At 39.0% G+C, this 23999-nt stretch overlaps 1 protein-coding gene across 2 annotated transcripts in view; it reads left to right on the top strand.

Moving 5' to 3' along the window:
- LOC110839780 (uncharacterized) overlaps nt 1–23999 on the top strand; it is a 180290-nt gene that overhangs the window by 77086 nt on the left and 79205 nt on the right. The gene's annotated exons all lie outside the window — the stretch shown is intronic.

Here is a 23999-nt window from a genome sequence, read left to right as displayed (position 1 = left end):
TAAAATTTTACCTGACTACATGTTTCAACATCTCAGAAGGCAGCCATCTTCGTCCTCGTCTTTGCGAGCTTAACACTATTTTTGTGTAGGTGTCAAACCAGATAAATTGTAGTGTTCGATTCACGTCAAGTTTTTAGAACCGCATTCAGCATTATCTATTTTTTATATGTTTATTTGCCCTCTCACTGTGCCTCTTAGCGGAAGATGGAGTGAGGAATCTTAGTTATAGATGCATGATCTGAATTTTATACCAGGAACGGAGGATGCTACTGGAGTGGTCATGGATGAATTTCTGTTTCACCTAATCAAGTCTCTTAATACATTTATCCGAAATATCAGAAGCGCTATTTTGAATTTTGTTGCCTTATTCACTAAATATAGCCACGGTGGTCTAGCGGTTAGAACGCTGGCCTTGTAATCCTGGGGGTCTCGGGTTCGATTCCCGGCGGTGCCCGAATTTATAACTTGTGTTGGGCAAGGCCGTGGTCTAGGCAACACGGAGTTTTCCTCCGTGGCATCCCAACAATTACTCCATTCACACACAGAAGAAGGCAATGGCAAACCACTTCTGCATCATCTGCCAAGAACGTATATGAACAGGTCCCAGTCCGAGAAGAGAAAAGGATGGAAGGATCCTGTTCATATGGACCTGTCGTCAGACAGAACACTAAATAAAGAAATATTCCACATAAAACAATGTTATCCACCATACTTTACAGTCATTTAGCTATGCAGCCGTGACTAACACTAACATATTAGTGTTTAATCTGCAATTAATCGTAGAGAAGGAGCTGCCTTATATAGAGTCAGTTACGTAGACAAACAAACGAATAGGGGGTTTAACTGCGAGACAAATTAGTAGGTGTTAATACACGGTTAGTTTGGTGCGGAACGAACCGTGGGGTGTGCTAACAAAACTTTTCCGTTTACATGGCGGGGTGAGCTTTGAAATCGGTGTCCATGCTTCGTTACCCTACCGGAACAAAAAGTACGCGTGCCTTAGGTTAGTGCTAGAGTGAAATACACGTAACAAATAATATACTTGTTCAATTTTTATCAGTCTAATCACAATAAAATATTATTATTAAATATTAAAATATTAAAATATTATTACAATCAACATTTAAATATTTAAAATATATTAAAATGATGCTCTCTATACGAAACGTTCGATTTACATTAGAGCATCATCTTTTACACTACATGTTTCGGTTCTAAATGAACCATCTTCAGGTGTATAATCCAAATATAAATTCAAACGTAGACGCTCTGTGCACCAAGGAAGTAAAAGCAAGGATATCCATGGCCAAGACAGCTTTCGTCAAGAAGAGGATACTTCTCACTAGCAAGTTGGGCTTGGAGATGAAGAAGAGACTAGTGAAGTGTTACGTATGGAGCAGAGACTTGGACACTCAGGAAGAAGGAACAGAAATACCTGGAGAGTTTCGAAATGTGGTGTTGGAGAAGAATAGAGAAGATCAGGTGGACGGATCGAGTGACCAACGAAGAAGTATTGAGGAGAGTCTACGAGCAAAGAAGCATTCTGCAGGCGATTACACGAAGGAAAGCTAACTGGCTGGGACATATTATGAGAAGGAATGGATTACTGAGTGATATCACCGAAGGCCAGGTTGAAGGAAAGAGAGGACTAGGAAGAAGATTGATACAGCTAACCGACGACCTTAAACAAGGAAAGAAGATGACGTTCCAGGAATTAAAGCGAGAAGCCGAGAATAGGGACAACTGGAGAGCTCTTTTTGGGCAGAGCAATGGACCTGTCGTAAGACAGAACACTTAATAATAATAATAATAACTTTCTATGAATTTATATTTGGATTATACACCTGAAGATGGTTCATTTAGAACTAAAACATGTAGTGTAAAAGATGATGCTCTAATGTAAATCGAACATTTCGATAGAGAGCATCATTTTAATATATTTTAAATATTTAAATGTTAATTGTAATAATATTTTAATATTTAATAATAATATTTTATTGTGATTAGACTGATAAGAATTGAACAAGTATATATTCAACACAATATGACGCAACATTATCATCTCAGTAACGAATAATGTTGTGTTCTTTACACGAAGCTTACAAAATTGATGCATAATTTGGAGAGAGATGTGAGTTTATTTGTGTTTCGTCTCCCTGAGTGCTGAAAGGAATTCGATTGACTTCGGTTTTACTAGAAGAATTTGATTTGATTCTAAACGTTCGATATGAGAACGTATTTTAAGTGAAATTCGGATAGAAATTCAGAAATTTTCTTTGAAGCAGTACACGGAGGATGCAGACCTTTGAGATGTCTGTACGTGATCAGCCTTGTAGACTTTTTATTTATATATAAGTAGTTTGACATCAAGGAGAGTCAGATATGATAAACTGCAAAGGACCCATTTGTAAACGTGTTTACGTAATCGATCTGTTTCATTTTTTTATTTTCTGCAAAATTTATTACTTTATTTATATTTTACACTGAAATTCTTTTTTAAATAATCAAATCAACAGAATCGTGTATTTTTTTATACGTAATTCATTACAATCTTTGCCACCATAAATCTTTTAAAAGTCTTTATACTTTGATGTTTTTTAGGACTATATGAAAGTGTTAAGCTTGGATTATTGTAAACGTTGTCATGGTAACGCTGCTTAGGGATTCTCTGCTCTATACTTTGGCATTGCTGACCACAAAACCACAGCCATCTTTGTCTGTCTGACGATTGTCGTGAACTAAGGTGTTTGTAGTTCTTGAAGGTTGTTAAATTTACACTTTAAATATTACTGGTTTCTTTAGAGCTTTAGAGTTAAAAATTGAGACATGCAAATATTCGAACGGGCATTAGTTTACATTAAAGGTGTCGCTTGTGATGGAAGTTGTCTGTTCTGAACTCAGCCCTATTTCTGCAATAAGGTAAACAGAACACATTAAAGTGATATAAAGAACCATGATGAAAAGATATTTGTGTAGTAAATTGAATTACTTCTACTCGTTTATAAGGTGAGGAATAACGCTCCATTGGAATTAAAGACAGGCAAATACTCATGACACATTGCAGAATATCGGCTACAAATTAACTATTTAAATTTTACAAATTTTACAATTTTAGGAAAGTTTAACCACGAAAGAACAGAGAATTAAATCAAAATAAAACATGGTAAAAGAATGGAAGATGAGAGAGAAAGTAGGCTACAAAAACACAGAGAAATAATGGCGAAGTTGATGCCACAAGAAATGGAAGACGAAGGAGAAACTATCATACGTTACTCATGGTTAAGACTTTACACAAATATTGACTCCGATGTCGTAAAGATTATTTCTATAACTTGCCCTGGGAAGTTTTAAGTTTACTATTATTCTAAAATAAAATGTCGGTTGACCTTGAATTTGTTATTACGACAAATTATTCTCCGTTTACACAAGAATACTATTTAATGTGTCACAAATTACTGAATTTCATTTGTTAAAGTAGCTTTCGCTGTACCATGTTGTTAAGTTATATAGAAGGCTGTGGTAAGATTGGTTCTGTCACATATTTGTCGAGAAGTCAGAGCAACTTTCATCCAACTTATCAACATGTAATGTAATAGAAATCTCTTTGATTGAACTACGTTTTAAACAAAGACAGTGATAGTTTATTTGTTTTTTGAAGTAATTGGAGCTTGCCTTGCCAAAGGCTTACTGAGAAAGTCTTGCTGTAATGTGACTGCTATTAATAAAAATTTTAAAGATGTAACCTGAGCTGAAGAGAGAGTCAGTCGCACTTGTAACATTTAAAATCTAAGCGTTAACTAGCCGATTTATTATCACTAGCGGGTTGTACAGACGCTTGCAAAATGACGTGGACAATTCTAACGAATGTTTTCGTCGAATTCCAATGTACAGCCAAACAAATTCTTTCGTTTGTTTATTTTCAATTTTATTTATCCTTCATTCCTTTTCTGCTTCATTTGTTTCATTCTTTCCTTCATTTTATACTTATCTTTTTCTTTCCTTACATATCCACTAATCAGTATCATCTCTTCATCTTATTATCCTGTTGACATATCGCAACAAACTAAATAAATATTCAACGATCTCCAATTAAAACAGCTAAGTAATTAACTGATAATATCGTATAAGTTATTCCTTCAACACTACAGAAATATTCAGCTGATAAGCGATTCGATATTTTTATCAGTCCAAGCCCGAGATTCAAACCCAGGATCTCTGAAATATGAAGCATTAGTGCTGATTACTTATCGGCGACGTTTCGTGTACTTTGTACCGAAACTTCGTCATCCCGTGTGTCAGCGATTGGCTGTGCATTGTGGATCTCGGCAGGAATTCCTATCACCATCGGAGCCAGACAGCGCTACTCGGGATTAATATGGCTGCAGCGTGAAGCTGACCATACATCTAAAGCATCAACGATTTTTCTAATCATCCCTGTAGAAGAAACATCACAGAATGAACCTCAGGATTCCGTGCTTTTCCGAATATCAATGAGGAGCATATAACCACTGAATACCTCATTATGTATTTTTTTACTTAATTACTATTATCTTTTGAGTTCCTGACTGCTCATGTCTGTTTTCGTGAAGCAATAATTACAATCGTGTGGTTCACGTACAGCGTGTCTGCGTGTATCAAGGGCACACGTCCAATATCTTAGCTTCTATATGCTATAGAAGTATTCTTTGTTCCTAATCAACGCCGCATGTGAGTCAGTGATGGTACTACAATTGAGACACACATTACCCTCAGAACGAAAATGAAGAAATTGATGAAGAGGGAATGGAAGAGTAGAAGAAATACAGAGAATAGAGACTGAATCAAAAATGATTGGGTCTGATTGCCTTGTTTTCTCGCAAAGTCTGTGTGCTTTGGTTGATAAGGTAAAAACTACTGAAATGCCATCGCTCGCTCTGGTGTGGTGATTTCTGTCTTGGCTGTCAAACTGAAATCTGAATAAAAATGTTCGTATTTTTCTCTTACATTCTGCGGTTAAATAATTTTTATAGGTTGCATAGTTTTCAAATATCTATTACCTTAAGCCAATATAATTTGAGGACTCTGTATGAAATGGAGCCAGCATTTATTCCACCTCAGACGTCTGCAAGTCCCCTATTCTATTCTTACCGATTCTGCAAAATCTTCATGGAAAACGCCATAAATTTAATTTTAAATTTAGCATTGGGAAGACTCATTTATGTGAAGAAATACAGAGGCTTAGAAATTATTAGTAACATTACATACGTGACTCTTGCGCGCTGGTCACTTGTTTTTTTTGGGGGGGGGGGCGGAGTAGAGCTGCTGTTTCTGACGTTTTAAAACCTGAAAATGTTTCTCCATTTTAGGACGCCCATATTTTATATTAAATTTCTTATTTCAGCTTATGTACGAATATAATTTCTTAACTCCTGCCTGACAATGTAATTATAACGACATAGTCTGACCTCCCGCAGTGATCGCTGATAATTACAGCCATTATCATGCTTTACGTTCGGTTGCTATGGTAATTTATTTGCGATAACAATCGATACTGTTTCATAAAATATGAGCTTAGAAACAGATTCTCTCGATTGCGTAGGCAACATTCCTGCAATGACAATATAATGGTTAGAGTTGAAAATTGTAGGTACTGAAGTAAACCACGGAAAATCTTATAACTCCGGGTTTGCAGTTGAAAACCATCCGGGGAATTTTTCGGATGCGATGACCTCTACGTGACAGCGATATTTTCCCTCGAACTTCCCGATTGCACGACACAGAGTTCACGTAGATGTAACGTCGACCTGGCACGTAGAGGCGTAATGGCGTGTTGTACTTCATACGGTAACCTTACACCACATCGCGCACTCTCGCCTCAAACCTGAAAGACGTCCACTCGTCTTTCCCGTTTCGACCTTTGTCGTGTTTTCACTACCCTAAATCCTCACGCACAAGCGTTATGAGATCACTTCTTTATACGCGTGTTCTCGTTTATGATCTACATCCTGCAGAATAAGCGTAAGATAAGAATTCACGATAATATTTGGCCTTAAGAAGAGTATGTGGTTCTGTACTTTAAATCTCACGAGGCTAATATTCAGTACAACATGACGTCAGTCTTTTTCGAATCTTTTTTGTCTTTATTTATTTTTTGTACTAAGCAGAGTTTAATTTAAGCCCGTGAAATCGTGATAGTTGAATCGCATATTTCGATCTATCAATAGACGTCTTTGCACAAAGTGCATAACACCGGTGAATAATAATGAGGTCGAGTGTTTCTACCCGTTCACAAGTATTATCTCCGAAATTTCGTGAAGGGTTTCGATTAAATTTGGTTTTCGTTCTGTACATTACATTTTGATGGCCACGGTGGTCTAGCGGTTAGAACGCTGGCCTTGTAATCCTGGGGTCTCGTGTTCGATTCCCGGCGGTGCCCGAATTTATAACTTGTGTTGGGCAAGGCCGTGGTCTAGGCAACACGGAGTTTTCCTCCGTGGCATCCCAACAATTACTCCATTCACACACAGAAGAAGGCAATGGCAAACCACTTCTGGATCATCTGCCAAGAACGTATATGAACAGGTCCCAGTCCGAGAAGAGAAAAGGATGGAAGGATCCTGTTCATATGGACCTGTCGTCAGACAGAACACTAAATAATAATAAATAATGTTTAACAATACGTATCGAGTGTTTAGGTTTGTGTTAACTTTCGGGAATTAACGATTGATAAGAACTGTAAGCATTTGTCAAAAATTATATTAAACGCACATATACAGCCGAGGTTTCACGTCAGACCCCTCATTGCGATAGTCCTCACTTGATTAATTTATTCAGTTCGAGTACCAACCGAAACATGTACGAATAAAGTAGAGCATAATTTCGTACCGAGTTTACACCATTAGAATAAATTACCATACGATTATATTTTTCCGGAATTTAACCGTGGTACTGTCCCTTTCCTTGTAGGGCCTTGGCACATCATTCTCTGACACACTTCTTGAACTACGACATTGACAAATCTTGTTCTGTTACTTTCGTGGATGTGTCCGTTTCCAATCTAGACCACTGGTTAGTCCGCAACTTGATTTTTTATTTTATTTCTTATATTAATCTTATTTATATCTTGCCTCTCCGTTACTTCACCCATTCATTAATCAACTATTAAAGTTAATGCCTCGAGGCTGGCATTGATACAGCGTTGTCTCTTCCAAGCTCCTACTGTCGAAACTCAACACTTGACCGTGAAACAGAAGTTGCACGCATCGGTTTCCGTTTTCGCAACTTCCTCTACACAGATTATGTATTATTTAACGACTCTATCAATAGTTCAGACTGTGTAGAGGAAAATAATCCCATGATATTTTTGAGAAGCTAACAGTCGTTCAGCCAGTCAATATATTATCCGTCTTGTATGGAACCCGAAGGTTAGTTCGTTACCGTCTACACAAGATCCCGAAATCGGTCCATAACCTCAGCCATATTAATCCAACCCACACAGCAAACATTATTCTCTAAAATAAATTTTAATATTATTCTCCCATTTTACGCTCAGGCCTTCGTAGTTTTGTACGTATTTCCTCGTCTCCCCCATGCGCACTACATGTCCAACCCATCGTGTTCTAATCAATTTTTTTCACCGTAATAATATTTAGTGAAGAATACAAATTATAAAGTTCTTCAAGCAAGCATTCTCCGAATTTAATCTAATCTGCCTTCTACACTTCCAAACCGACTTACCTTCTCTTCAACGTATCTCTACCAGACGAGCGTGCAGTGCCTGGGAACCTTCATAGCCGAAAATGTGTTTCCCTATTAAATATAGCGTCTCTCACTTCTCTCCCGACTTCATTTTCTCTGTCATTTGAGCTTGAAAGTGTTGAAGTGACCAGCGTCTCGCCTTAGGTGTCAGAGCGCTATAGATGTCCCGAGTGACTAATGTGTGAGAGTCCGGTGTTCAACCGTGGGCCCCATGGCGACCCCTCACGGCGCTGATCTCAGTGGTAGGGTCACATGTCCACTCTTGCATGCATACTTTTAAAAGCCGTGATGAAACACTAGGAGACTTTCCTCATCCCACTTCGAACTGTCAGTTGTATGTTAAATACACTTCCTACGCCTTGACACGACCAGACGTGATCTTACGTACATTTAAAACCACCGTTAATACGCTAATCTGATTTTACGAAGTTTTATGTTTAATTTCTAATGCAAGGTAGAGAAAATGGACATTATCACCTTTAAGTTCAGAATACACAGAGTGTAAGTTAAGGAAACATTTATGTACTTTGCGAACATGACCTCGTTGTCCTCTTCACATATTAAATTTACAGACCAAAAAAAAATTCTTTGTAACAGTGAGGTCAACACGTTTTAAAGATTCTTTTCATGTTCTGTAGTAACAAATACGGTAACAGAATGCCTGCTATAATTTGACAAGATAAGTTGACGAATAGCTAGGATATAATGATGTGTTTCTTGCGTTTTTCTCATCCTGAAATATATTCCTTTAAAAGGTTTCTGTCTTTAAAAGTCATGTTATGAAGTGTATGTCTATTCTTCGCACAGAATTGGGAGGTCAAGTCAGTGACCTTAAATGTTCTAGTGTCCGTAGACCATCTCATACTGACAACAGTATACACATCCGATGTGAAACAGGCACTACTGAGTCTACGCTATCAAATTCTTTGTAATTGAATCGGCTGTGAAATTTTGGAGTACATGCTTCTTCTCAAAGAATTCGCGAGAGTATTTACTTCCAACATGATTAACAAGTGTCTTCGACCAAGGCAGGGTGGTTCTCACATAACTTACTCAGAGGCTCAAGGAGGCGAATACTAACTAGCATTTCTCACATAACTCACACGGTGACTTCAACGCACGTGTAAGACATGAACGTAGCAAAATCCAACACGTTGTTCCCAAGAAGAGATTTGGAGTGTAAGTGAATTTCTTATTCCAGTGGCTCAAGATGGATTAATATGGGCTTAGACAGAACCAGCCCATAAGTTGCTAGCTGAAATTTTGTCAAAGGCATTAATGTTATTTTTCATTGTATAATACCACTATAGCCACGGTGGTCTAGCGGTTAGAACGCTGGCCTTGTAATCCTGGGGTCTCGGGTTCGATTCCCGGCGGTGCCCGAATTTATAACTTGTGTTGGGCAAGGCCGTAGTCTAGGCAACACGTAGTTTTCCTCCGGGGACTTCCCCGGTTTCTCCGTGGCATCCCAACAATTACTCCATTCACACACAGAAGGAGGCAATGGCAAACCACTTCTGGATCATCTGCCAAGAACGTATATGAACAGGTCCCAGTCCGAGAAAAGGATGGAAGGATCCTGTTCATATGGACCTGTCGTCAGACAGAACACTAAATAAATAAAAAAATAATACCACTGATCTTAACTTTACTATAAACACGACATATTTTTTTTAATTTCCTCTTTCCTGCGTCACAAGATAAGTGAACGAAGTTCTTAATTTTAAATCTGCTCTGTACTTCTTTCAATGGCTGTGTTCTGAGTGAAACATGCATAGAGATTTCAACTCATGTGCTTGGGACTGATTTACGTAAATGAGACTTTTTAATACGAGCTGTAAGGAGACTTCAACGCATACATCTAAGAAGAATTCGTCGAAATGTTTATATGTTTTCGTAGTTTACTGACATCTTCTCTCTTCTGGTTCTAATCGAAGGCTGTAACTGATGTTCAGAATGATAGTTATGAATGGGCGAGGATTAAGGAGGAAACGTCGTGGGTAATTTGAAGACGATTTCCCTCTATATGCTTGTGGTAACAGGACGGTGTTATTGATCCAGTAATGTTGAGGAGTCACTATCGTTCACCTCAGTGTGTTTTACCTATTTTTTTCGCTTAAGTTAACGTCCATCTTGAGGGTTCCGGTGGCTGCACGTGGATCGTCGCCTTCACTTGTTTATTTATCGGTTTCAGCTTCACTGACCGCGTCCCCACGTTTCCGCCTCACCCTTTAAAGCCCAATGGTAACTATATGTCCCACTCCATTTAACACTTTAAAGCCCGGTGGTAAATATATATGCCCATCATCCTTCAACAATCCGCCACTCTTCATTTTGTATCCACTCGTTTTATGATTCTCAGAATAAATAGAGGTTATTTCCTTGAACAGCGTTAACCAGTCGATCTTCGTAATGGTGAAGATTTGTGTTTTCTTCGCGGTACGGACTGGATTCTGAAATATTAGCCTTTATTCAGCTTCAAAGGGTTAAGCATGGGTTATTTCTGACTAAGTGACTTTTATACAGTTCATCTTGTGTACTATTTTAAGGGCACGATCGTCATTTTCAACAGTTTCAACGATCTTTTAAACGTCAGAAGTTCTCAATGAAATATATTGCAGTTTTCATATCAATCTAAAATAAAGTATCTAGCAAATGTCGCCTCCAGGTTCAGCTGCTTATATTTATACAAATGTAGACAAAGTCAACTCCGTTGCAGAAGGAGAGTCATAGCTCGTCACAACGTGAAAGTATATAAAACTTTTCGTAAAAAAAATCTATAAGCGTTAAAGATAAAATTTCATATCTTATAAATGTTTCTTTGCTTTGTGAGATTTCTGTTTTTTCACGGCTGCGACCATAAAAATGTCTGTATTCTGTGATGATTTGTGACGTGTAAACTGGCACAAATTTACCGACGTTTCAGATGTTCCTACTGTCTCATTGCTTCAAGATGGAGGTAATAAGTATCTCTAAAACGTCCATCAATTTCTGTCAGACTGCACGTCGGAATCACCCCCAGAAGATACTGTTCTCTTACTTCTTTGTTTGTTTGTTTTTTCTTTGTAGATATCTGATATTTTATGGCGGATGTAGATCTTATGGTTTCTGATGCCATGTAGACTCGTCGTTAGATTTCAGCGTTTCAGATGAACACAGTGTCTCCATCTTCACACGGCACCTAAAACCACAACATCGTCAATCTCACAGCCGTGAAAATCCCAAATCTCAAAAAAAAAATCCTCGCATTTATTGTTCAGTAACAATAAATATTTCAATATAAACATGATTTCACGGTTTCGGAACTTTGCACATTTGCAGCCAATCATAAAGGAGTGTTTCTTGTCCGTTCACTGAGAGTGCCTCACTGGGCTATAACTGTTTTGTTCGTGCTGCTTTCGGGCTCAACTCTTTTTGCAGCATTAAAGGAGCCATTCCGTGTGATGATGTGTGTTGCAACGGAGGCACACCAATTATAATACTTTTTTAAAAGCAGACTACAAACAGGTTGTGTTCTGGCTGCCAAGCTGAAGGTGGAAAGGGGACTGGAAGCTTCGGTGCTGATGATCCTTCCACGCAGATTGCAGCCTCTGGCAATGACAACAGACAATTGGGAGTCTGTACGAAGATGGTGGGAGCCCGCCACGGGGGGGCGGGGGGGGGGTATTTTTCTCGGAAGCCGAATTGAAGTGTGACTACTTTGCCCGACCGCGTCAGCTTTGGAAGCAGAAACATTGTGATAAAATTTGATGCACATACAATGGGGAACCCACCGTAGATCCATATGGATGATTTACTAATCCTTAGGTTATTTAACGACGCTGCATCGACTGCACAGTTCGTGTAGCGAGTCGTGAACAATGTGGAAGAAATTGGTCTTAAGTTTCTTGAAGCTTTTAAAGTTTACTGGTAACTATATATAACGCATAATCTAACTGTAACTCTTCAATCTGTCCACAGAATGTCTTTATGGCTTTCGTATGAATATGAGGAGAAACAACTACTATTATTTTATATACAACTCCAATTTTTTTTTGTAGTTAGTTTATATTTGTCTCTTGTTAAGTCCAAATATTTTATCGATATTCTGTTCGGAGAGAGATATTAAATGTTAACTTTACCTCCATGCTTCTATACTTCTTCGTATAGTGACCTCGGGCTATAAAAGCTATAAATCGCCTTTTGTGCATCCCTGTTTCAGTCGTCAGAAAGAACCGCTGAAATTACGTAGTTGTGGTTTTGAAATGAGGCGCAGGTATTTCTGTGGTTTATGGTGGGTTTTATGCAGGTCCTTGCCTGCTGTGTGCTCTGGGCCGTGTGCGTATTATTGTACAACATTTATATTATTCTGGACTGCAATGAGTGAGTGCCAAAGAACTCTCTTCATAAGGAGACAGAAATTTAAGTTCTCTTGATGGAGCACCACCCCGAACATTAGTGTTTTCTTGGGTGTTTTTTCGTGTATCATCGTAGAAATTGACCTATGTTTCGGAAGTGCTTACTGTCTCCTTCATCAGGGCGATAAAATGTTAGTTGCTATGAGACTACGCGGCGCGACGTTCCAAAATATATTCGTGGTCAGTATCATGATTGTTTAACACGCTTCTGACATGACAATGCGTGTTTTATTTCGATATGAAGTCAGAAACTTTCTTCGAATTGTATCGCTTGTCTCTTTGGGTATTTGCATCACTGTTTGAGTATTCCTGCTGTTACGAGCGGCATACTAATTCATAGTTGCATCAAAATGCTATAAAATTAACTCTAGAGATGATCACCATTCCCCACCGTTATTCAGTGGTCGTTAATGTGTCCTCTAACTCAAAGTCTGGGCTGAAACTAGCCATCATTTCTCTGCCTTATTTTATAGGAAAGCCAGTTCTAGTTTTATTTCAGTTCTTGAATATTTTATCGCTTAACTACACCGGCTCAAGATGGGTAGTACGTGAAGTGACTTTATCATGGCGCGACTCTCGTATCCATGGTTACCATATCTTAGGAACAGCTTATGACGTCTGTTCTAAATTAAATGCTTCCAGTGGTATGCACAACATATCAGGTATTATAAATTAATAATTACAAAAAAATTATTTGTGTAATTCTGTCAGGATGATAAAAATTAGGGCTGACGCTGGGTATTTAGAAATGTAAACAGAATTTTTGTCGAGAATTGGAAAAGAAGATATATGTTTTGATACCCAGGATAATATTAAAATGGTTCTTAAAGGAGTGGAATATGTAAAGATGGACTGCATCGAAGTTACTTAAGTTATTTTCAGTATCAAGCTTTTGTGAATGTGTTGATGAAATTTTAGGTATTTTAAAAGCAAAAACATTTCTTGTTGATCATAATTGATCTACGTTTCTTAAGAAATACTTTCTAGTGGACTACGAACTGAGTGAAGTGATTATTTAAGTCACTTAAGTAGGTAGTAAGTAATCGGTTTGTCTGCATACTTTCATCAGTTTGTAGGCGTGTAATCGAAGTAGTGTATTCTGTCAGACAATCTCAGACATATTTATCGTCTCTGGGGAAGTCCAACTCACGAGATAGGAATTTCAACCACTGGACCGCGACCCACATATTCCCAATGCCCGCGTCGATGACTGAAATTCAAACAAGGATCATGGGTTTGAATCCCACTCGAGGGAAACATGAAAGAAAGTTTTGAAGGAGACGAAGAAGGATGAAAATGTGTTAGAAAAGTAAAAATCATAAACTAGAAGGATGGGAGATGAATAAGAGGAATGCAAACACAAGATGAAGAAGACAAGACAAGGATTACCGCATTAGTTTTTGGCTGACAGTACCAGTAGACGGGTTCTTGTTGTGGTGCACCCAGTGGACTCCCATAGAGCACGATTCCCTCCTCCGCTGCGGGCATTCCCAAGGAAATGAGCCTCCTGGACACAGGGAGGTCAACTCAAGGTCATGGCAACCTGCGAGAACAGGTGCCTGCTCACAAATTGAAATATTTCGTTCCGGACACAGGCACTTGCAGTGAAAACACGCATTAATACTGCATTGTTTATTATTCCAAGACTGTAGTTACAATACCGACTATATATTGTTTATCGTCAGAAGATCACAGTCTCTCAGCTAGGCAAGAAATTCTCACTCTTTTATACAAAACTATGGTTCAGTTTGTCTTATCTGTGTTTAGTTAGATTAATCCATTAGACGTCCTCTCGCCCTTTTTCCGTTTTATTATTATCCACTTTATTACCAGGTTTTACAAGTGACCTCTTTCCTTAAGGAATTCCAGTAATTTTTACGCATTTCTCACCTCCCTACTCTCGTTGATTACCTCGTCCAACATGCAAGCTGTCCTTAAGTATCTTGCATACGAATCGCCAGTCTCAATAGAGTTGTGAAACGTTGTACAGTGTGTTTCGTTTGCGAGTTCGGGCTTTGGCGGGAGAGTCGGACGCTCCTCCCCTGAAGTCAGACCCAACCGTAACGCTTGACGGTTACGCTGTATAAAAAAAATTCATTGCATAATTCAGTGAAATACATATTTCTGTAAATATTAAAATATATTTCCGAATGAACGTGTAGGAAAAGTGTGCAAATCGCCACTGTTCTGTACTTTCTTATGAATCCGTCGTATCGAACATCTAAAGAGTTTATAAATGAATTAAATTTAAATCTCGTACCGATTCAACAATTCTATTATTGCACGTAAACCGATATTCGACTTTTAGGTTAAAAATTAAATCTACTTATATTTTTTATTTATGGCGAGTCAACAGAAGAGGGTAACATTCTACATTGTGGCAGAAATTTATGCAGACTTGGGCGTAGGTAGTTATTACATTGTGGAGGATCTGTTGGGAACAGTAAAAATGCACGAGAAGTACCCGGCCTTACTGCGCAAGACCAAACAAATTTCGGCAGTGAGAGAACATGACGAGCCTGGGATTTGTACTCACTTGGAGTATTGAAGAACAATTTTAAGTGTGTCCCTTGTCATCCTTTAGCATGCGGTTACACGAGACTGCCCATAGATATTAAATACGGTGAATAAGCAACGTTAATAGCTGAGCGACAAGGAATGCTTCACAGACCCTCCTCCATAGAGTCAGTCAGCAGTTCTGTATGAAAAGTCTTCTTACACATAACAATTTGCGAGCGCCTGCAGGGTTTTGAACAGGTTACACGCTATACACTGCTGTCGGAGAAGTTGCATCACGAAGGCTTTTACATATCATACAGAATTTACGTGCTACATGCCTCACCCATCTTATATTTAAACTGTGGAGTGTTCTTTACGTTTCTGTCTTCAGGGTGTAACTTGTTCCTTCCCAATCCCTGCTGTTTATTATTCTTATAGGGACTGTGTTTTGTTTTATGATATGGCATTACACTTGCTGTAATACCACAGAACCACTATTAATTTATCTTCCTGTCTCACTCCAGTTAGATTGAATTCTGTTTTACCTTTCCACCGACTTTCTAACTCAACTTTTTGAGGTTTCACGTTCTTATGTTAGGTTTCAATAAAAGCCAACGTTGATAGGGTTAAGTGAGTTTGATATGAATGAGCTTGGCTGTAGTTAGGTTAGAGGCAGACGAATCCCTTTGCTTCAGGTGCGGGTCTGTATGTCATGTGATAGATAATCTCATTAGATTGCAGTAGATGTATTAAAGAACTCAGAGATTCTTTGTTTATTATTTCTTTCTCTTTTTTCCGTGCATCCAAACGCGAATATTCGGACTGCAACTTCTGGATACTGTCACTGGATGTCGTGGATGACATCCCCCCCCCTCCCTTCCTTGGTCCGAACTGTAGAGTTAGATTCGTTTTCGTTACAAGTTTGACTACTTTGCTGTATTCTGTTTTGAAGATCGTTTAAATTTCAAAGCAAAGTCGAAACCTCCCCCCCCCCCTTCTCCACGTTTCTGCATGTTACATGTAGATTCTGTATCATGGCCTTGGGGCGACATCGTCTTCAATCACACGACAGATGTCTCTGCCGACGGCTGCGGTCACTTTTATTAATACTTTTATATTCCTTCGCTCTTTTCTGTCCAGTGACATCGTTTAGAACGCCGGTCGCACTGTGGTCTTGGAATATAGAGTCAGAATATTTATTTATATAAAACCCATCGCTTCAATTGAACATCTGGCAGACAAACGATATCTCCAGATATATAGCATATCCACCCTTTAAACCCATTGGCAAATACATATACCACCTGCCTCTCATAACCAGTAATTCTGTATTTTGCTCATATAATGTGTTAGAATGTGAAAAAGAAGATATCTAAAAGCAATAGATGCTAAGAAATATAAAAAATATATGATAATTATCGAACAGATAACAGCATAAAGTGTTACCATGGAAAAACAGAGCCGAACATGTTTTAGCCACAGTTTTTAATGACGCGTTCGTGTAACTTTGAACCTTCGGATTTCATGAAAGACATCTTTACCAAATCAGCAACAAGCAGCTTTTCAATAAGACAGCAGGACGATGTAGGCACCAAGATCCTCTGAAACGTCGCTCAGTTTCTACCAGGACTACACTGCTCAACGTCCCAGAAGACAACCATATTCATACTTGTAGCCGTGAGAACCCGGAAAATCACCCACATTTAGTCAGAGCTTTGATCGTAGGTGAAGGCTTGCCACTGCTCTGCTGGGATAAGTTTCCTATTTGACTGTTTGTATATTCTATAGTAGCGTACAATAATTAAAACGTACTCCAAGAGATTCAGATTCCTCTATCCAACGACAAACGATTGGATATGTTCTTATCATTTCGTCCCATCGAATCGTAACATTACTTTCCTCTTTACAGCCGTAGCGAACCGGTCTGCTTCGACTCCCGATTGGAAAAGAATGTACAGGGTGGTCGAAAATTCACGCAACCCATCGCTGACAATTGTTTTATTTGTAAATAAAATATATTAAATACGATAACAGGAAAAAGTTTTATATTACATGTGTGAAATGAACACCGCCTTCAGCGATTCATGAATTTACTCTTTCTATCATATTTTATTCAACCCGATGAAGATTTTCTGTGTCGCTGAGAAGAACACTGACGGCTGAAACACAAGAGAGATTTTACTTTCATTGCACCAGACTCAAAGATGAATGACTGTTATAAAAACTGCTGTATTTTGTGACGTTGCGCCCTGATGATGGAAGCAATAAGCACCCCTGAAAAGTCTGTCATTTTATACCCAACTAGCACGGCGCAATCTGCCAGAAGACAGTAATTTTTATACTCGACACCGTGAGAAAGTCAACTCTGATCAACAGGGAAGAAGCGATGTGTTGCCTCGCCCTGCGTCGGGTATCCATGTACGTTGAAACATTGCAGGCGTTAAATGTGCCTGTATCCTTGAAATCACTGTCGTCGGAAGTATAAAAGCCAATCCGTGTCACAGCCGTTTTCTATAACGACATTGGAATGTGAAGTAATTCTGTGATTGCCATCCGATGAAAGCTGACGCATAGAAAACTTCACTTCAGGAAGAATGACAGTTTCTAACAAAAAAGCTGACTTAACGTAATCCTGTTTCCGTCTTCTGCGAATTGAAGTTTCTCGCCGGCTAATTAAATTGTCGTTCTCTTGTACGTTGTTATATGATAACTGTGTATGTGGAACAAGGGCATTGGGACAGAGAAATTTATCAGCAGCTACGTACCAGGAATGTCGAGTGTGTCACGCTTACAGCATATTCAATCCTCTCAGGAGTTTAACTGAATGACGTGATTTACTCTGACCTACAGGGTTGCAATAACACTTCTTGCAGCTCTGACTGGAATTACTGAATTCAAGAGCTTTTAGTCCGAGTGTAATATAATTCCGCCAAAATTAGATAGCTTTTATTCCGAGTGCCACATAACTCCGCCAAAATTAGATAGCTTTTATTCCGAGTGCCACATAACTCCGCCAAAATTAGAGAGATTTTAGACCGAGTGCCACATAACTCCGCCAAATTTATAGAGCTTTTAGTCCGAGTGCCATATAACTCAGCCAAATTTATAGAGCTTTTAGTCCGAGTGCCATATAACTCCGCTAAAATTAGATAGCTTTTAGTCCGAGTGCCACATAACTCAGCCAAATTTATAGAGCTTTTAGTCCGAGTGCCATATAACTCCGCCAAAATTAGAGAGCTTTTAGTCCGAGTGCCATATAACTCCGCTAAAATTAGATAGCTTTTAGTCCGAGTGCCACATAACTCCGCCAACATTAGAGCTTTTAGTCTGAGTGCCATATAACTCCGCCAAAATCAGATAGCTTTTAGTCTGAGTGTCATATAACTCCGCCAAAATCGGAGAGCTTTTAGTCCGAGTGGGATTTTCTTCATACCCCAGACACCGGCTTTTCTAACACTAGGTTTTCGTCATTTTCCCCAGTTTCTCCGTGAAACGTCTGGGGTAATGTCTTTGTTTGAACCACCACTGCTTCCTTATACGGGTTTCCGAATTCATTATCCAATTCAGTTCTTCCATTTGACATTGTGTGACTTATAAGGCATCATTCAATAAACACACATTCTCATAACCAAGTCAGTGATGCCAGGTCCCGCTTCAAAAAATTACATTTATTCAACTTTTAAAGAAATTACAAACTCTGATTCAGCTGGAAGTTCCATTACATTGTGCATCCCAACACTTTACTTTGTCCTGAATCAGCTGAATTTATTCCAAATCTTTGTAAGAATTCTTATGTCATCTGATTCCATTGTCAAAAGCGATATTTTATTTCTTGAGATGTTTGGACTAAAATTATATATGCATCTTTGTCATTAGACTATGCATTTTATAAATCCCATTAATCTTAAATGTCCGCTTCAACTTTAGGCGAAGGATAGATTACGAGTTTTAAAGTTATGGGTGTACAATTTTCGTCTTATGTTGGTCGCGTTTCAATTTTTGAGATCCAATTTTTCTCTCCGTGACCTCCTTCTTCTTTTGTAGAGTAAACCACGTAACAAATACTCTCATTCGATTCGATATTACTAACATATTTTGTGCTACGGAGGATGCGCGTTGTGACTATGTCGTGTTTGGTCCAGTCTGGCTGATGACCGGGCCAACATTTTCATTATCCTGAGCAGGAGCATTATCAAGTATGCAGTGAAGCCAGCGTCAGGCCTTGTGTAGTAATGGAAAGATAATTAGTGGCTTTATGAGACTCAGAATCTCCCTCTGTTATAAGCTACAGTAGGTACAGTAAGCACCAAAAGTCTACACGGCTCTGCGCTACAACATCTCACTTTGCTGTTGCGGTGATAATAAATTGGTACTCGGGTAGGTTCCAACCTCTGCCGGGATGCTGGGTAGCAAGATTTGTGATTTTGTTTAAACTCTGCAGTAGATGAAATTGATAGTTCAAATCTTCATCCCATGTATTTTAGTCTTTGAAGTTGAAGTAGCTTTGAATAATGTAAGATTCAATAATTTAATTCAAAAGATAATTTAAAGGATTAATTTTTAAAAAAGTGATCGTTATTGTTCACTTGAATAATTCAATGAACATAAGTGATTGTTATTCATTTGGTGAGATCATTGGACAATAAGTGATTTTATGCTGAAACATTAAAACTTAACCCACAAGGACATTTATATCGTTTCGTACTTAGCAGTATTAAATACAAAGAATCATTTTATTACCAACTACTTTCAAACACATTAAACGTCTATGATTATGTACCAAGGCAGTTAAAGTTGTTTTATATATATTTTATATTTATTATTATTTAGTGTTCTGTCTGACGACAGGTCCATATGAACAGGATCCTTCCATCCTTTTCTCGGACTGGGACCTGTTCAAATACGTTCTTGGCAGATGATCCAGAAGTGGTTTGCCATTGCCTTCTTCTGTGTGTGAATGGAGTAATTGTTGGGATGCCACGGAGGAAAACTCCGTGTTGCCTAGACCACGGCCTTGCCCAACACAAGTTATAAATTCGGGCACCGCCGGGAATCGAATTATTATTAATATCCTCTACAACAAATATATTATGGCGTTGTGAAGCATTCTATGCATATATTGATGTGATTTCAGTTATTATATTATATAAAATTTCGACCGCTCCCTTTTGATTATGTAGTCTCCTGAGGTCTGTGGACCCCAAGCTGTCTGCCAGTAGCTTAAGGCAGCATCTTGCATTAATTATACCCATTCATCGGACTTCGTTTCTTCTCTCCTTCCACATGGTGGTGAAGTATACTCAGTGGAATCTGTTCTTGTGTATAATACAGACTGATCAACTCTACTGTGCAGTTGGAGACAGCAAGAGTGTGGCTGGAGGAAGTACCGACCGATTCGAGCACACTAAAAAGAAATTATCGTGGTATTTCTGCCGATTTATAATGCCTTCAAGGTTAATTATAACGGGATAAAACCCAAGGAAACATCTGAGTCTCTGTCTCTTTCTACGAGTGGAGAGGATGCTCGGAAGAGTTTGTGTTCTGCAGAAGATTACTGACCCCCACAGTCTCAAAAGCGTTTCGTATTATCGTTGAAGAGGAGACGGAATTTTGTTTATCTTCATGGAACATGACTTCGTCTCAATACGTTGAGGTTAATTACAAGTGCATTATTCGTGGTGATAAACTGATACTCTTCGCCAAATATTATGTAATTCAGCAAATTAAAAAGTATATGGGCGGGGCATAGGAAAGTTTAGAGATGTGTGAAAATTTTTTGTTGGGAAGTCTACGGAAAGAAGGCGATTAGTAATATCTGGGCGTAGATGAGAAGATGTTAAAACTGAACGTATGGGAAGATGTCTGTCTTCTGGGTTTATAGCGCAGTGTAGTCTGGTAGGAGTTTTACTGACGTTTCAGAGATCCTTCCTGCCTCCATCATCAGGGCGATGAGTCGCAAGGATCTCTGAAACTTCTACCAGACTACACGGCGCAATAAACCCAGAAGACGGACATCTTCAATCTCACCGTCGTGAAAACTTCAAATTCTACAAAGTAGTTCTTTGTTTGTTGGCTGATTATTTAGTAGGTCAGTTACTGACTTAGGTGGTTAATCAGTCAGCTAGTGACTTAGTAAGGTAGTGAGTTAACTGAGTAATGTTTGTTCGTCGGATACTTAGTTTGTGGTACTCACTTGTTATTATGCCACGGTGGTCTAGCGGTTAGAACGCTGGCCTTGTAATCCTGGGGGTCTCGGGTTCGAATCCCAGTGGTGCCCGAATTTATAACTTGTGTTGGGCAAGGCCGTGGTCTAGGCAACACGGAGTTTTCCTCCGTGGCATCCCAACAATTACTCCATTCACACACAGAAGAAGGCAATGGCAAACCACTTCTGGATCATCTGCCAAGAACGTATATGAACAGGTCCCAGTCCGAGAAAAGGATGGAAGGATCCTGTTCATATGGACCTGTCGTCAGACAGAACACTAAATAAAATACTCACTTGTTACTGTCAGCCGATAACTTCCTGAATGCGTTCCTACGCGCCGGCCTGTAACTTTGAACCCGTTTCTTAACGCTTCATTACAGTCCAAAGAAGTGGGGCGAGGTGAGATGTTGCCATCTTGATCAACCATCAGCGGGTTATTATATTGTTGCTACTTGTGTATAACAATGAGGTACTACTGAACTCCTACTGTAACTTGAAGAAGCAAATGAATGCGATACATAAGTCAACACCCTTCGAGGTCCACCTTGCGTCTTCATGTGCGTTGGACTGGAGGACTGAGTCACTGGATGTTTAATGGCTATCCGACTGAGGAGTTATCAATCGCCTGACTTACTAAGAAACTTCCTAAACAATAAAGTGATTAACTTAACCTAGTTACAGAATGACAGACGAATTCTTTAAATGACTTATCTGCTATAATCTGATTAACAAGCTAAAAACTCTTATTCTAGATTTCATTACAATGTGGAGTCTTCGCTAAACGCCATCTTACTGCCTTTATCTTCAGAACGGAAACCCTGAAGATGGAGATAGCATGTTTTTTTTCTCTCGATAAATTGAGATGTACCGACGAGTTTACCAGAACGACCACATTAACATTCTCGACGTCTTAGAAAATCAAATGTTACGTAATTCGAAATTATCTATCTAATGACCGAACTAAGTCTTTGTTACAAAATATCCTCTTTGCTGTCAACATTTCTTGAAATTTTCGACAGACATTCCCTGTTTTGATAATACCAATCAGACTGCCTGACAAACAGAGAATGACAATTGGCAATAAACAAAGTTATCTGCTGTTGAAACAGACGGTCCTCAGTTTGTATACAGACTTTAAACTATTTTTTTCCTTTTTCCCTCCAACGTTTCTGGTGGACACATTACAGTCATTTTCGTTTGCTACACGTCACTCTTGCAAGCACTTATAATTCCTCTTCCGTGTTCCCACCTGAATTCATAATGCGTTCTCCATTTCTTACGTCTTGCAGAATGTCTTCTGGGTCTGTGGAGGCGATGAAGTGTGTTAAGTGTCAGATCCGAAGATGGCTGTCTTGTGGGCTGAAGCGCCTTTTGTAGTCTGGTAGATATTTTACCAACGTTTCGTAGATCCTTACTGCTTCCTTCATCAGAGCGATGTTATGTCGGTCGATATATTGATTGTGGTCTTCTTTCTTGTGACGCGTGTATGTGATGACCGACGTTTAGGAGGAACATATCTCTTCCATAGCATTCCTGAAGATGTTGAACTAAGTCTTTGGTTTATGAAGATTTTTATTCCTAATTCTCGTTTGTACTGACTTATTATGAAACATATGTCCACCGATTGGCTCGTCATGCGACATCTTTCGAACAGAATCAAACATGTTCTGAACTGAAACGCAAATTAATGACGCAACGTCGTTCAGTCAATCAGCGAAACCAGCAAAGGTACGCCTTACGTTCTGTTTCGGAGTGCGTCTTTTGAAATGCAATGTTCTTTCGTTATTTTGTTACACGTAAACCATTGCAGTTGATATTCTGGCATAAATAACCAACTGCCTGCGATCAAAACTTTAATTACTTACAACGAAATGTTGCTAACCCCTTCCATTCATTCTCTCTTTTATAATGGATTTATTCCGTGAACTAATGTTCCTTTATCCCGGGGCACATTTCAGTATCAATTATCCCGTCGTCTCAAAGTTCAGAGATTAGCAGCAACTGGTATTATATACACGGACTTTAATTTATGTGGAGTTTTGGGTGCACGAAATCCTCAGTTCATGTCTGCGTCCAGCCATAAACAGTATCATACATTATTGTTACACGTATACAATATATCAGTAAGCATTCATCTCTATCATCGACATCTTTGTGAGTACATGAATCCTCACCAAGGGGTCTCCTTCTCCGCCCGAAGCAGGTATCTTCAGAGGCGGTAGAGAAATGATCTGCCTGCTGCTACAGCAATTTGGGGTTATTTTTCATTATTGTAGAACAATACATGACATCTCGTTGTTGTATTATTCGCGCGGAACAACACAACAGATATGATAGGGTCAGGCCACGCTGTGGGCACCTGGTGCGAGGAAGAACTTTGGCTAATTCTGATAACGTGCACTGCGGTTGTTAAAGAATTCCGTATAATCACCTGCTGAAATTTTATCTGATGATTCTAGCGATTTATTATGTACTCAGAACATTGCTAGAAACATGTTCGCAAAGTTGCTACAAATGACTTGGCTCAGTAAAGTTCTGGGTTCGATTTCCGGAAGGAACCTTTGTATTTTTACCGCCGCGTCTAGGCTGTTTCTTCATATCGTGTCTAATAGGTGCTGGGTACCTCTCAAGGGGTTAAGGCGGCCGGAATATTACACAACTCTCCTCCATGATCGAAGTTAAAAACGCGTGGAGATTCTATCTCAATTACTCTATACGTGTTTGTGATAAGATGCTTCGGACACAAGAACAGCTTTATCCTTTATTCTTTGATTTGCTGTGAGTACATGCGCACATAAGGCAATGCGTTTCCTTACGGCGATCAGTCCCGACTGCAGTACAAACACATTTCCGTCGTTAAGCAAAACTAACCTTCCCAATATACTGACTTAACAGGGCCTGCACATAGTTCGTTGAAAATTTGGTAAGGGTTTGGTAAAAAAGAAAAATATTTTTGCCTGTCGTAATTCACGTAACCAAATCTAGCTCAATGTTACCCTCGTGTTAACGTGACTTCACATAACCTAACTCAACCTAACCTTACCCAACTTAACCTGACCTAATCAAACCAAATATAACCTAACTTAACTTAGCTTAACCGAATTCAACCTAACCTAGCCTAACCTAGCTTAAGCTAATATAACCACACCTAACCTAAC

Source organism: Zootermopsis nevadensis, unplaced genomic scaffold (assembly GCF_977971745.1).
Source record: "Zootermopsis nevadensis isolate Lab colony 2312 unplaced genomic scaffold, Znev_1.0 Znev_ptg000031l, whole genome shotgun sequence".
In the NCBI taxonomy this organism is placed as follows: domain Eukaryota; kingdom Metazoa; phylum Arthropoda; class Insecta; order Blattodea; family Termopsidae; genus Zootermopsis; species Zootermopsis nevadensis.
The sequence above is the reverse complement of the archived record's forward strand: the minus strand, read 5'-3'. Positions and strand labels throughout refer to the sequence as shown.